Genomic DNA, 17,221 nt, shown 5'->3' on the forward strand with positions numbered 1-17,221 from the left:
TAGCAGTGTTGAGTCAGCCATGCCTTATGTTCAAGGTTTACAAGCTCTGAATGACTGTATTGAAAATCAGAGAATATCAGCCAAATTGCCAGACTGGTTAAGTTCACGTTGGAATAGAGCAGTCACCAAGTTTCAAGACGAATACAAGGGGTTCCCAGATTTCAAATACTTTGTTGAATTTCTCAACAAGGAAGCTCGAATTGCATGCAATCCTATCACGTCACTGCAAGCAATAAAGCCAGCAGAGCAAGAAAGGTACAAGCAAACAAATCAAGATCATAAGTTTCAGCGGAATCGCAACTCAACTGCCAAGACATTCACCACTAGTTCCAACGAGGAAAGGACTAGCTTTATGTGTGTCTTTTGTAAAAGATATGGCCACACTCTTCATAAGTGTCGTAAGATTATGGAAAGACCGATTGAGGAAAGATTGAAGTTTGTACAGTCTGAGAAGTTGTGCTTTGGCTGTCTTAAGACTGGTCATAACTCCAGAAGCTGCACCTCTAGGAGCGTGTGTGAAAAATGTGAGAAGTGTCACCCAACAAGCCTACATCAGGACCGTTTAAATAAATCCCCAGTACAAAGATCTAAAACCAGTCAAGATCAGATCAAGGTCAATCACGGATCTGCAGATAGAACAGCTGAATCACATAAGGTACAAGAGTCTAAGCCTGTGACTTCGAACAGAGTAGTTCAAGAAAGGAACGGCACTCATACCTCATCGATCATTCCAGTTTATGTCTCAACAACAGCTGAACCAAGGAAGGAGATTTTAGTGTATGCCTTGCTTGATACTCAGAGCGACACTACTTTCATTCTAAAGGACACAGCTGAGACACTTGATATCAGGAAAGAGCCTGTCAAACTCAAGATTTCTACAATAACATCCAAAACGAAGGTTGTGTCCAGTCACAAATTGAATGGACTACAAGTAAGAGGCTTCCGGTCCGAAGTGAAAATAAAACTTCCAACAACTTACACTAGAGACTATATACCTGCAAATAGATCTCATATACCCACATGTGAAACCGCAAGGAACTGGCCTCATCTAGAACATCTGGCAGATGTAATGGCTCCTGCACTTGACTGTGAAGTAGGTTTGTTAATAGGATACAACTGTCCTCAAGCCTTACTTCCCAGAGATGTTCTCAGTGGCAATGAGAATCAGCCATTTGCACAAAGATCTGTGCTGGGTTGGAGTATCGTTGGATACAACCATGACGACAGTTATCAAGATGAAATCGGTGTGAGTCACAGGATTATTATGAAGCAAGTTCTGCCAGCTGGTGATCCATCTCACAAACTCAAGTCTGAAGTCTGCTTTGTACAGAGGAACAAGGTAAAAGAGATGATCACTCCAGCAGAGATAATGAAGGTTTTTGAGTCAGACTTTGTAGAAAGGGATAATGAGGAAGTCTCAACGTCACAAGAAGACTTAAGGTTTTTGGCTAAATTGAATGAAGGCATTAAGCAAACGCAAGATGGACACTATGAGATGCCATTGCCTTTTAAGGGTGAGAGGCCAGAGTTGCCAAACAACAAAGCATGTGCCGAGCATCGACTCAGATCTCTAGAGAAGCATTTAAGGAGAGATGAGCAGTACCGAAAGGATTACCTGGCTTTCATGAAGGACATAATGGCAAGAGGCGATGCTGAAAAGGTCCCAGAGATGGAGTTAAGTAATCAACCAGCATGGTATATACCTCACCATGGAGTATATAACCCGCAGAAGCCAGGCAAGATTCGCATCGTCTTTGATTGCTCTGCAAGATTTCAGAATACTTCTCTGAATGAGCATCTACTGACTGGACCTGACCTCACAAATACCCTTGTTGGAGTCTTGTGTCGTTTCCGGAAAGGGCAAGTTGCCATCATGTGTGACGTGGAGCGTATGTTCCAACAGTTTCATGTTGCTCCAAAGGATCGGGACTACCTCAGGTTCCTATGGTGGGAAGATGGAAACATGAAAGCCCCACCATCAGTTTTTCGAATGAAGGTCCACTTGTTCGGAGCGGCCTCCTCGCCTGGATTTGCAAACTTCGGCCTCAAATACCTTGCCGTACAAGGTGAAGGCAAGTTTAATCAAGCCACAGTGAAGTTCATACAACGTAATTTTTATGTTGACGATGGCTTAGCAAGTGTAGACACTGAAGCAGAGGCAATCCAGCTTGTAAAGGAAGCCAGGGGTCTCTGCAATACCGGGAAGCTTCGCTTGCACAAATTCATCACCAACAGCAAGACTGTGATCGCCACAATTCCAAAGGAGGAATGTACTGAAGGGGCGACTGACTTTGACTTGTCTCTAGGAGAGCCTAAAGTAGAGAGGGCGCTCGGAATCCAATGGTGTGTAGCTTCAGACGAGTTCCATTTCAGAGTGCTAGTAAAGGAAAATCCTTTTACTAGAAGAGGAGTGTTGTCTACGGTTGCTTCTATTTTTGATCCTCTTGGATTCGTCGCTCCCTTCATTTTAGTTGGGAAAAGTACCCTACAAAAGATGTGTCAAGATAAGATAGGTTGGGACGAACCACTTCCTGATGACCTCAAGCCGCATTGGGAAGCTTGGCTGCGAGACCTCCATAACCTGTCTTTGGTAAAGATACCACGTTGTTATGTGCCATCAACATTCAAGGATGTTCAGCAATATGAGCTACACCATTTCTCAGATGCCAGTGTGTCAGGCTATGGAGTATGTTCATACCTCAGAGCTGTAACCATGTCTGGAGAAGTCTACTGCACTCTCGTTATGGGTAAAGCTAGGGTTGCTCCATCAAAGGTGGTAACAATTCCCAGACTAGAGCTCTCAGCTGCAGTGGTTGCCACAAGAATTGGTGATTTGCTCAAAAGAGAACTGGAATTGGATGGCATCCGTGAATACTATTGGACCGACTCCAAGGTTGTCCTTGGTTATATTAACAACGATGCACAACGTTTCCATGTATTTGTAGCCAATCGAGTTCAGCAAATCAGAACAAGCACTGAGACTAGTCAATGGCGATATGTGGCTTCAGAACAAAATCCAGCTGACCACGCCTCTCGTGGGCTCACCGTAAAGGAACTCATGGGATCGAACTGGTTTACTGGTCCAAGTTTCCTATGGCAAAGAGAACTCCCTAAGGAAGACATTAAGGTGGGAGAGATTAATGATGAAGATCCGGAGCTCAAAAGGACACAAGTTCTTACGACCAAGGCAAGAGAAGAGTGGTGTCTGTCAGATCGCCTGCAAAGGTTTTCAGATTGGAAGAGGGCAGTGAAAGCCATAGCTAGACTCAAACGCTGTGCAAGGAGTGTGAAAGGTTTGGTAGAAAGATCCAACAATTTCACAACACTTGAAGAAAGAAAGGATGCTGAACAATTCATTATTCGTATTGTTCAAGAAGAAGTGTTCAGTGACGAAATCAAGCATCTAAGACAAGGCAAGGAAGTTAATTCATGTCAGTTCAACAAACTGTACAAGTTAAGTCCGTTTATCGACGACCATGATGTTCTACGGGTGGGAGGACGATTGACCCAGGCAGAACTTCACCCTCATGTAAAGCATCCAGCCATTCTTCCTAAAGGGCATCATATATCTCGTTTACTCATAAAACACTTCCATGAAAAGGTGCAACATCAAGGTCGTGGCATGACCATCAATGAAATCCGCTCCAATGGTATTTGGATTCTGGGATGCAGTAGTGAAGTTTCATCTCTCATCTACAAATGCATTAAGTGTAGGAAGCTGAGGAAATGCAATCAGGAGCGAAGGATGGCTGACCTGCCACTAGAAAGAATGTAAGCTACTCCTCCGTTTACCTATAGTGGCATGGACTGCTTCGGTCCGTTCTATGTTAAAGAGGGAAGAAAAGAGTTGAAGAGATACGGACTACTTTTCACCTGCATGTGTTCACGAGCTGTTCATCTTGAGGTGCTGGATGATCTTAGCACTGATGCCTTTCTTAATGCACTGCGTTGTCTTATTGCTATACGTGGCAATGTAAGCCAACTGCATAGTGATCAAGGTACCAACTTCATGGGGGCAAAGGGAGAGTTCCTGAAGTTGATGAAGGGAATGGATCAAGAACATGTGAAAGAGTTAAGATGTACATTTGTCATGAACCCACCTGCTTCCAGTCATATGGGTGGTGTCTGGGAGAGACAGATTCGGACTGTAAGGAGTGTACTAACATCCATCCTAGACAAGTCTGCAGCAAGACTAGACAGTTCTACTTTAAGAACATTCATGTATGAAGTAATGGCGATCGTGAATAGTCGACCATTGACCTCAGAGCACATCAATGATCCTGTGGGACCAGAACCATTAACGCCGAATCATATACTAACAATGAAGTCCACCATCTTTGCACCACCTCCTGGAGAGTATGTAAGGGAGGGTCTTTATCTTCAGAAGAGATGGAAAAGAGTTCAGTTTCTGGCGAATGAGTTTTAGACTAGGTGGAGGAAGGAATATCTGTTGAGTTTGCAGCAGAGAAGTAAGTGGAATAAGAGCAGGAGAAACACCAAGATAAATGATATTGTTCTGCTTCAAGATGACTTAGCTCCACGAAATCAGTGGAAGCTAGCTAAAGTGGTAGAAGTCTTCCCTGGATCTGATGGAATGGTGAGAAGACTTAAACTTCTGGTTAGTGATGCAACACTAGATAGTAAGGGTGCACGCACAAACAAGTCAGTCTACTTAGAAAGACCCATACACAAAACAGTGTTACTACTTGAAGCTGAATAAAGGGTTAGCTTTGATTAGTGTTTAACTGTGTATGTTAAACGTGTACAAATACTTACCCTCTGAATGTTTATAAGTTCATGCTGAGTTATTGAACTTCTATTAAGAATCACACATGTGTGATGGTGGGAGTGTGTTTGCTGTCACAAAGCTTTGGGTGTCTATAATGTTTATTTCCACTAGATGGCGCTTGTGTACTTCAACACTCATTTATTTCAGCAACTTTGAATCAGTTTAATCTGTATATTTTTATATTTCGATTATTTTATAATGCTTGTTGTGATTTATATACTCAACTGTTGTATATTTGAGCAATAATTATTCTTTCGAAGAGTTTTTTGGGTATATTTTATTTTGTTCCCATCGTGCCTTTGTATGTCACTTCCTGTTTTTTTTGCCACGAACAATGAGTCAGAACTGCGGTCGGAGTTTGACAGAGCAATTTTGCTGATCATATAAAACGATGTAATCTTCGCAAAGTTTAAAGTATTTCTCTTTATGATCATAAGTCATGCAATCAAGAAGCTTCAAGATGTAACCCCCTCGCTTAGCTCACAAGCAGGCAAAAGTGGTATGTATTTTCTGTTTATGTATGAGTTTAAAGTCATGTGTGTTTTCCATGTAGGGGAGAGTGGGGTGAGTTGTGCCAGTTTTTACTCAGTGACTTTAAAGTGAGGCCATGACAGTAATGCCTTCAACTTAAGGATGTACATGTATTTCAGGATGTTGTGCATCCCTGAGAATAATAACTTTGGATCTGAAATAAATAGTTTCAGAAATATAGCTTTTGGGAAAAAAGTGGTCTCATGGCACAACTTGCCCCTGGTGCGGGGTAAGTTGCGCCTTTTGGGGAAATATGTTGGGGTAAATTGTGCCAGTGCTTTCTGAAGTAAAACAGAACATTTTACTGTTATGAACCTTATGCTATATGAAAGCAAGACAAATTCAATACAAAATGACTAATTTAAGGTTTATTTAGATATTGTCACCCTGGAATACCATAGCATGCGTTTTTCCTACTATGGTCAATTGCATAGGGATTTTGTATTGAACACAACTCTGGATCACAGTGTCACAGAGACAAGGGGGTGGGCTCATTTTACTCAGACGACCAATCAGTCTCTCAGGATCATTGTGAAGCTATCAAACTACGCCCTAGCAACCATTTAGAGCACCATAGCAACACAATATATGATATTTGTGAATCATTTCAGGCAAAAAAGGCTTTGGCAATAGATGCCTGTTGACAGAACACTGTCTGTCAATTATGTAACATAAGAATAAAGTTACTAGGCTAATTTCTAAACATCCTATTGTGACGTAGCCTCTTAAAAACTGAATAAAACTTCTCTTTATTAACATAGTGCAAACTCAAAACTGAAATCAGTGTTAGCTAAATAAAACAAATAGCAGGTAGGCCTAAGTCAAACACTGATGAGGCATGCCCATCTCCTCACTTCTCAAGATTATCCCCTGTGAGTATGTAGGTCTCTAGGTGGTCTGGATCTGGCACAACTTACCCCATGCCCTTTGGCACAAATCACCCCAGACCCACAAGTTTGAATAATTAGCATGATCCAGCAGTTAAGAGCTAACATCATGCTAACTATAGACTCATTGTGTAGCCTACTAAAGCACTAAAACATGTGTGAAATGTTTTCAAACTTGTCTATAATTGTTCAGACACTACAATCAAAAAACCTTAATCATAGAAAATTTACTTTGAAAGGGAAAAAACAGTTTTTTGCACTAAAATTTGCTTAACTCTCATGCCATGTATCTCTCTTCTTTGGAGGATGAGTAAAATTGATTGCTTTTCAAAATTATGTGGTCACATGACCAAATTATTCTATGGTTTTCCAGAACAAGGGGTGGAACTACTTCCCCCCCCTGGCACAAATCACCCCACTCTCCCCTAACTGACTGTATGACATGTTTTTGTTGTATATTCATCCTTTTTACTCAGTTCTACGGTGTTGATGTTGATCTCTGACTCCAGAGAGCATTAAACATCAGTTAAAAGAACCTCAGCCTTCGTGTTGTGACTAAGAGCGGTACATGTTCTAAGTCAGTTAAACACACATTTAATTGTATTAATTGCGAGCAAAAGTTAAACAAATGTAAACACAATGAATTTGCATTTAAATTCAGTTAAAATACATTAATTTTAATCACACTACACTACATTGAAAAAAAGATCGACTTTCAGTTAGGTTAATGAGTAAAGTTTTGTGAACTTACAGAGTTTAACAACACAATGAGTTAGAACAACTTCAACTTAAACAGAAAAGCTGAAATAACATTTAACCATGCATGATATATGAATATGTTGTTTAATGCGCATGCGCGAGAAATACTACGTCATTATGACGCACTACTTCACTAGAGTTTGAAAAATGCGCTATGTTTTGCGATCCGTTTGCGATGCGTGAAGCTAGCCAAACAAGAGAACAAAAGGAGCACCACGTTTGGATGTTTGTTTGCAGATGAGACGTTATGCTGCAAATAATCAGTCAAGTATATCTTGATGCTTTCTTTAGTTAATTTTTTTTCACCGTAACATGTCAGTTGCTGAGTGCATTTTAATCGCAGATATTATAAACTCAATAGACTCGGGAGGTGAATTAATCATGTTTTCAATAATTTATATATGATTGCATTCTAATAATGTCTTACATTGTAATGTGAGGAAGGCGTGTGTGGTCGTGTTCGAGGAATTTGGTTGCTGATTTTTTTTTTTAACTAAACCAACTTTTTAAATTATTTTAAATAAGCTACTAAAAATTTGCTGAATGCTGATCCAAAATTGTAACACTCGAAGACGTTTATATACATTTAATACAAATAATCAATCTTATAACCACCATAAATATTTAATATATTACCCACCTCTAGAAAAAATGCTTGTAATGTGTTCAATTTCATTTTGTATTTAAAGAGTTGTTCAATTACTATTTGTTTTGGAATATGTAATATTTTTGTGTTTATCTGGATTTAAACATTCATTTTGCAGGATCAGTTCATATTTGTTATTGGAGATACAGTGCAAGTGGTGTGGAATCACAGACCTGTATTGATGAGGTGATGTTTCAAGATTTATAATGACAGCACATCCTGATCAAGCTAAAACACTACTTTCAAGTCACTAACTATCCCTATAGCTTTTAAATGCTTTGAATCTTTTGCATGTGCAAGTAATAAATTCCCACCTGTGCATTTACACGTGCCTATAATCATCATATTTTATAGGTAACAAACCAAAGGAAGAAGGCTTGCAGCATTGCTGTGTCAACCGTGGTAAATACAGGAACAGGAACATCCTTCATGAAGATAGCTATGTCTACTATGATGTGGCCCTGGTGACTGAGGTAATCAATCACATCACACATTCATCAACAGTTAACAGTCAAAAGTTTACATACACCTTGCGGAATAAACTGCTTCATCAGGGTAGTACTAAATAAAAATAAAACGTATACATTTTTGTGATCCCTATTATTGCTAAAATTGTTAACATTTTGCAGATACTGCAAGGTGTATATCAACTTTGAAGCGCAACTGTATATCTATCTCTTTCATTCAATTGAGCCAAATATAATAATGGACTGGATCTTTATATAAACAAATTTTCTGTTTTTTGTTTGTTTTTTTCCTCAAGGCATTTTTTCTGACTTTCCTGCATCTTTGAAACATTTCCATTCACATATACTCTGGAGAGCATCTGGGACATTGACATAAACAGCACTTTCCAACAACTTAAAAAATTGGGTGACAAATAATTTTGTTTTTTGTGCTTTTGGAGTTCTTCAGGTTTTTTTTTTTTTTAGACAAACTTAGATTCACTGTAATGCTGGAGTAAGCATTTGGACCTGTTTACTGTTGGTGCTGGTAAAGGTTTAAAGGGATACTCCACTTTAAAATTAAAATTCTGTCATCATATACTCACCCTCATGTTGTTTCAAACCTGTATGAATTTCTTTCTTCTGCTGAACAGAAAGAAAGATATTTAGAAAAATGTTAGTAACCAGACAGATTTTGGTACCATTGACTTCCATAGTAGGAAAAAAAATCTTCTTCTAAAGAAGAAAAAAGAAAAAAACATTCTTCTAAATATCTTTCTTTCTGTTCAGCAGTGGAGTATCCCTTTAAGAGCTAAATAACAAGGTTCGGTAACACTTTTAATTAGGTCTCGTTTGTTAATATTAGTTTATTTTTTAGCCAACATGATCTAACCAAGACTAATATTATCTTACTTAGACTAATAAATGCTTAAAGTATTATTCATTCTTAGTTCATGTTAACTGAAGTAGGTAACTAATATATTTTTGTAAAGCATTACCCAATGGTCTCTTTCCAAAACTGTTTGTGTTTATGCATAGTGTTTCTTGGGGTTTTCTTGTGCATCAACAGAAAGGTTTTTATGTATTTCTTTTAGAGATTATTTTGTCAGTAAATTGATTGACAATGTGATTGTAACATTGCATTTAATTCACACTTAAGTGTATTGTTAACTGACATTAAAGTATATTTTAAATCACATTAATTGCGTGTCATTATATTGTGTAGTGCACTTTAACTATATTTTGAAGATATTAGAAGCAATTATGAAAGTAGATATAAAGTTGTATTAAAGTACCAATTAAGTTGTTCCAAAAAAATCACTCTTAATGGCAACTTGTTGCATTTTATTTCTACTTAATATGTGATATATTTTCAATTAATTGCACTTAATGTGCATTCAGTGTGTCGAAAACATTGCATTTAATTCACACTTAAGTGTATTGTTAACTGACATTAAAGTATATTTTAAATCAGATTAATTGCGTGTCATTATATTGTGTAGTGCACTTTAACTATATTTTGAAGATATTAGAAGCAATTATGAAAGTAGATATAAAGTTGTATTAAAGTACCAATTAAGTTGTTCCAAAAAAATCACTCTTAATGGCAACTTGTTGCATTTTATTTCTACTTAATATGTGATATATTTTCAATTAATTGCACTTAATGTGCATTCAGTGTGTCGAAAACATTGCATTTAATTCACACTTAAGTGTATTGTTAACTGACATTAAAGTATATTTTAAATCAGATTAATTGCGTGTCATTATATTGTGTAGTGCACTTTAACTATATTTTGAAGATATTAGAAGCAATTATGAAAGTAGATATAAAGTTGTATTAAAGTACCAATTAAGTTGTTCCAAAAAAATCACTCTTAATGGCAACTTGTTGCATTTTATTTCTACTTAATATGTGATATATTTGAAATTAATTACACTTAATGTGCATTAAGTGCGCCGAAAAGATGGCATTTAATTCACACTTAAGTATATATATTTAAATTATATTATTTATGTAATAAGTATACTTTATAAAAGTACACTTAAGTGCACTTTTTTTTCACAAGGGAAGTCCAGGTTCAGAAAGTAAAAGGTCTCCTCAGTATTTTGTTCCAATCACCTGGATTTGCTAATTCAGCCAGGAGATAGAACTAATTAGTGAAATCAGCTGGCTGAGTTCATGGGTGGAATAAACATATGGCAGGACTTCTACTTTCTGACCCCTGGACTATACACCTCTGGATTTAGACATTGTAATGTTTACGATTTATAACGTGATGTTATGTTATATTATTTCCACATGTGATGTATTTTAGTTTGAAAGCAGACATTGTTCATTCAGCGCACAAGGGGGCGCGTTAGTTTCGGTTTTGTGGTGTTGAGAGGGCGTAAACAGGCGAGAGGAAAACCGAGCGCGAAACAGAAATGTAAACATTTGCAACAGAGATTTATAAGTTCACTAAAAGATCTAAAATCTGCTTTGCTGTGTCAGAGTTTTATTCAGGAACTTTACAGACATCAACCGACTTTCATTTTCAACCAAAATCCAACGTCTGACTGACGTTGTAGTCTATATCCTGTGCCTGCTGGGATCCTTTCACTTGTACAGAGTGGATGGTTTAAGGAAACCTCTCAAAGAGTTATGTGCTTGTGGAAACAATATGTTGAGTTAAATTTCAATGTTATTGGAAAGACTTTCAAGTTTAATGCTGCAAACTGTGGATGAAAAGATTAATTTGATGAAAGATTTCAAAGGTCTTGATGTATGCCATTTTAAAGAGGAATCAAAGGAAATTTGAAAATTTTGTGTCTTTGGAAAGAGGATATTTGCTTCTTTGAGACAAAATGGATAAGTCGTATCATGAACAATCCCCAAACTCCGCTCAAAGAGACTTGAAGGAGGCTGCTGCTCATATGAAAGGCTCTAAAGCAGGCAAGATGGCACACGTTACAAGAAGAATGAATATCGTTAACTCTTTGATGACTGATGCTGATTATGTTGAAGAAGTAAAGGGAAACATGATGAAGTTCAATTAAATGTTTGATGAATTCAAGTCTCTTCAAGAATCGTATGTACAAGTGTTAAGTGAAGAGGATAAAGTTGAAAACCTGAAAACCTGGTATGAACCAAGAATGAAACAAGTTTATGTGTTTGTTTCTACTGTTGAGAAGTGGATGTCTACTATTCAAGAACCTGACTCTCAAACTAGTACTCAAGATTCTTCTGCTCTAAAAGTGACTCACCAGCGAAATGATGAAGATAATACTTCAGACGTTTCATCTGTGCGTAGCAGTAGATCAGGCAGATATAACAGATACAATTTATGCAGATCAAGTGTGTCAACATCAGTATCAGTGCATATCTGTGCAGAGGCAGAGAGGGCAGCTTTACTTGCCAAAACCAATGCACTGCAACAAAAACATCCCACATAGCAAAATTTTGACGTCCCAGATCCGGCCCACATCTGGCACACGTGGAAAGATGATCGCCCCTTGCGTGGCCCATTCCTGTTTGCCAGATCTGGGCCACAAGCAGGCCATAGCAATATCACATGTCAGCCAAGAGCAAAGAAATAAACCAGAACTGGACCTTATCTGAGCCACAAAATTTGTGTATAATTTAGGTATTTACAACACCACTGGTCACTGTATGATAAAATTGTGAAAATTAATCGTAAGAAGAAGTTTATATTAGTTCAAGTTTGCTCTGTGTGGGTGTATTGTTCTGTTCCAGTGATGTTCTTTGACTAAATCTGAAGGGAAAAGATACCACCTATGGGGTCAAAGCCTGTTCCCCAATGGTATCTGCTGAAGCTTTTGCAAGAGGCATATATACCCCTCGGGTCCCAGCAAGTTTTCACCAAGGTGGTAGGACCCAGCGATCCATTTCGCCCCTTTGCTTACCTTATTTATTCGTGTAGCCAGCCCTCCAGATAATCAATATGCACTTGCTTAGCATTTTTTCCATTGGGTTATTATGGAATCAAATTAATCAAGAGTTCTAGACTTTGACAGTTTCTTCTTATTTGCTTTCATGTTACTATAGAAAACTATGCCTAGGGTTTTGAAGTTCTATCACACCACATGTAGTCACTTACATGTATGCTTACTTGGCATATGTAATTCTTTAGGAATTTACAACACCATTGTTCACTATATGATACAAGTGAGAAAATTAATCGTAAGAAGAAGTTTATATTAGTTCAAGTTTGCTCTATGTGGATGTATTGTTCTGTTCCAGTGATGTTTTGTGACTAAATCTGAAGGAAAAAGATACCACCTATGGGGTCAAAGCCTGTTCCCCAATGGTATCTGCTGAAGCTTTTGCAAGAGGCATATATACCCCTCGGGTCCCAGCAAGTTTTCACCAAGGTGGTAGGACCCAGCGATCCATTTCGCCCCTTTGCTTACCTTGTTTATTCGTGTAGCCAGCCCTCCAGATAATCAATATGCACTTGCTTAGCATTTTTTCCATTGGGTTATTATGGAATCAAACTAATCAAGAGTTCTAGACTTTGACAGGTTCTTCTTATTTGCTTTCATGTTACTATAGACAACTATGCCTAGGGTTTTGAAGTTCTATCACACCACATGTAGTCACTTACATGTATGCTTACTTGGCGTATATAATTCTTTAGGTATTTACAACACCATTGTTCACTATATGATAAAAGCGTGAATATTAATCGTAAGAAGTTGTTTATATTAGTTCAAGTTTGCTTTGTGTGGATGTATTGTTCTGTTCCAGTGATGTTCTGTGACTAAATCTGAAGGGAAAAGATATCACCTATGGGCTCAAAGCCTGTTCCCCAAAGTTATCTGCTGAAGCTTTTGCAAGAGGCATATATACCCCACGGGTCCCAGCAAGTTTTCACCAAGGTGGTAGGACCCAGCGATCCATTTCGCCCCTTTGCTTACCTTGTTATTTGTGTAGCCAGCCCTCCAGATAATCAATATGCACTTGCTTAGCATTTTTTCCATTGGGTTATTATGGAATCAAACTAATCAAGAGTTCTAGACTTTGACAGGTTCTTCTTATTTGCTTTCATGTTACTATAGACAAATATGCCTAGGGTTTTGAAGTTCTATCACACCACATGTAGTCACTTACATGTATGCTTACTTGGCGTATATAATTATTTAGGTATTTACAACACCATTGTTCATTATATGATAAAAGTGTGAAAATTAATCGTAAGAAGTTGTTTATATTAGTTCAAGTTTGCTCTGTGTGGATGTATTGTTCTGTTCCAGTGATGTTCTGTGACTAAATCTGAAGGGAAAAGATATCACCTATGGGCTCAAAGCCTGTTCCCCAATGGTATCTGCTGAAGCTTTTGCAAGAGGCATATATACCCCTCGGGTCCCAGCAAGATTTCACCAAGGTGGTAGGACCCAGCGATCCATTTCGCCCCTTTGCTTACCTTGTTTATTCGTGTAGCCAGCCCTCCAGATAATCAATATGCACTTAGCATTTTTTCCATTGGGTTATTATGGAATCAAACTAATCAAGAGTTCTAGACTTTGACAGGTTCTTCTTATTTGCTTTCATGTTACTATAGACAACTATGCCTAGGGTTTTGAAGTTCTATCACACCACATGTAGTCACTTACATGTATGCTTACTTGGCATATGCAATTCTTTAGGTATTTACAACACCATTGTTCACTATATGATAAAAGTGTGAAAATTAATCGAAAGAAGAAATTTATATTAGTTCAAGTTTGCTCTGTGTGGATGTATTGTTCTGTTCCAGTGATGTTTTGTGACTAAATCTGAAGGAAAAAGATACCACCTATGGGGTCAAAGCCTGTTCCCCAATGGTATCTGCTGAAGCATTTGCAAGAGGCATATATACCCCTCAGGTCCCAGCAAGTTTTCACCAAGGTGGTAGGACCCAGCGATCCATTTCGCCCCTTTGCTTACCTTGTTATTCGTGTAGCCAGCCCTCCAGATAATCAATATGCACTTGCTTAGCATTTTTTCCATTGGGTTATTATGGAATCAAACTAATCAAGAGTTCTAGACTTTGACAGGCTCTTCTTATTTGCTTTCATGTTACTATAGACAAATATGCCTAGGGTTTTGAAGTTCTATCACACCACATGTAGTCACTTACATGTATGCTTACTTGGCGTATATAATTATTTAGGTATTTACAACACCATTTTTCACTATATGATAAAAGTGTGAAAATTAATCGTAAGAAGTTTATATTAGTTCAAGTTTGCTCTGTGTGGATGTATTGTTCTGTTCCAGTGATGTTCTGTGACTAAATCTGAAGGGCAAAGATATCACCTATGGGCTCAAAGCCTGTTCCCCAATGGTATCTGCTGAAGCATTTGCAAGAGGCATATATACCCCTCGGGTCCCAGCAAGTTTTCACCAAGGTGGTAGGACCCAGCGATCCATTTCGCCCCTTTGCTTGCCTTGTTTATTCGTGTAGCCAGCCCTCCAGATAATCAATATGCACTTGCTTAGCATTTTTTCCATTGGGTTATTATGGAATCAAACTAATCAAGAGTTCTAGACTTTGACAGGTTCTTCTTATTTGCTTTCATGTTACTATAGACAACTATGCCTAGGGTTTTGAAGTTCTATCACACCACATGTAGTCACTTACATGTATGCTTACTTGGCATATGTAATTCTTTAGGTATTTACAACACCACTGGTCACTGTATGATAAAATTGTGAAAATTAATCGTAAGAAGAAGTTTATATTAGTTCAAGTTTGCTCTGTGTGGATGTATTGTTCTGTTCCAGTGATGTTCTTTGACTAAATCTGAAGGAAAAAGATACCACCTATGGGGTCAAAGCCTGTTCCCCAATGGTATCTGCTGAAGCATTTGCAAGAGGAATATATACCCCTCGGGTCCCAGCAAGTTTTCACCAAGGTGGTAGGACCCAGCGATCCATTTCGCCCCTTTGCTTACCTTGTTTATTCGTGTAGCCAGCCCTCCAGATAATCAATATGCACTTGCTTAGCATTTTTTCCATTGGGTTATTATGGAATCAAACTAATCAAGAGTTCTAGACTTTGACAGGTTCTTCTTATTTGCTTTCATGTTACTATAGACAACTATGCCTAGGGTTTTGAAGTTCTATCACACCACATGTAGTCACTTACATGTATGCTTACTTGGCATATGTAATTCTTTAGGTATTTACAACACCACTGGTCACTGTATGATAAAAGTGTGAAAATTAATCGTAAGAAGAAGTTTATATTAGTTCAAGTTTGCTCTGTGTGGATGTATTGTTCTGTTCCAGTGATGTTCTGTGACTAAATCTGAAGGAAAAAGATACCACCTATGGGCTCAAAGCCTGTTCCCCAATGGTATCTGCTGAAGCATTTGCAAGAGGCATATATACCCCTCGGGTCCCAGCAAGTTTTCACCAAGGTGGTAGGACCCAGCGATCCATTTCGCCCCTTTGCTTACCTTGTTTATTCGTGTAGCCAGCCCTCCAGATAATCAATATGCACTTGCTTAGCATTTTTTCCATTGTGTTATTATGGAATCAAACTAATCAAGAGTTCTAGACTTTGACAGGTTCTTCTTATTTGCTTTCATGTTACTATAGACAAATATGCCTAGGGTTTTGAAGTTCTATCACACCACATGTAGTCACTTACATGTATGCTTACTTGGCATATGTAATTATTTAGGTATTTACAACACCATTGTGCACTATATGATCAAAGTGTGAAAATTAATCGTAAGAAGAAGTTTATATTAGTTCAAGTTTGCTCTGTGTGGATGTATTGTTCTGTTCCAGTGATGTTCTGTGACTAAATCTGAAGGGAAAAGATATCACCTATGGGCTCAAAGTCTGTTCCCCAGTGGTATCTGCTGAAGCTTTTGCAAGACGCTTATATACCCCTCGGGTCCCAGCAAGGTTTCACCAAGGTGGTAGGACCCAGCGATCCATTTCACGCCTTTTCTTACCTTGTTTATTCGTGTAGCCAGCCCTCCAGATAATCAATATGCACTTGCTTAGCATTTTTTCCATTGGGTTATTATGGAATCAAACTAATCAAGAGTTCTAGACTTTGACAAGCTCTTCTTATTTGCTTTCATGTTACTATAGACAAATATGCCTTGGGTTTTGAAGTTCTATCACACCACATGTAGTCACTTACATGTATGCTTACTTGGCATATATAATTATTTAGGTATTTACAACACCATTGTTCATTATATGATAAAAGTGTGAAAATTAATCGTAAGAAGTTGTTTATATTAGTTCAAGTTTGCTCTGTGTGGATGTATTGTTCTGTTCCAGTGATGTTCTGTGACTAAATCTGAAGGGAAAAGATATCACCTATGGGCTCAAAGCCTGTTCCCCAATGGTATCTGCTGAAGCTTTTGCAAGAGGCATATATACCCCTCGGGTCCCAGCAAGATTTCACCAAGGTGGTAGGACCCAGCGATCCATTTCGCCCCTTTGCTTACCTTGTTTATTCGTGTAGCCAGCCCTCCAGATAATCAATATGCACTTAGCATTTTTTCCATTGGGTTATTATGGAATCAAACTAATCAAGAGTTCTAGACTTTGACAGGTTCTTCTTATTTGCTTTCATGTTACTATAGACAACTATGCCTAGGGTTTTGAAGTTCTATCACACCACATGTAGTCACTTACATGTATGCTTACTTGGCATATGTAATTCTTTAGGTATTTACAACACCATTGTTCACTATATGATAAAAGTGTGAAAATTAATCGTAAGAAGAAGTTTATATTAGTTCAAGTTTGCTCTGTGTGGATGTATTGTTCTGTTCCAGTGATGTTTTGTGACTAAATCTGAAGGAAAAAGATACCACCTATGGGGTCAAAGCCTGTTCCCCAATGGTATCTGCTGAAGCATTTGCAAGAGGCATATATACCCCTCGGGTCCCAGCAAGTTTTCACCAAGGTGGTAGGACCCAGCGATCCATTTCGCCCCTTTGCTTACCTTGTTTATTCGTGTAGCCAGCCCTCCAGATAATCAATATGCACTTGCTTAGCATTTTTTCCATTGGGTTATTATGGAATCAAACTAATCAAGAGTTCTAGACTTTGACAGGCTCTTCTTATTTGCTTTCATGATACTATAGACAAATATGCCTAGGGTTTTGAAGTTCTATCACACCACATGTAGTCACTTACATGTAT

This window comes from Scardinius erythrophthalmus, assembly GCF_964197995.2.
Source record: "Scardinius erythrophthalmus genome assembly, chromosome: 13".
In the NCBI taxonomy this organism is placed as follows: domain Eukaryota; kingdom Metazoa; phylum Chordata; class Actinopteri; order Cypriniformes; family Leuciscidae; genus Scardinius; species Scardinius erythrophthalmus.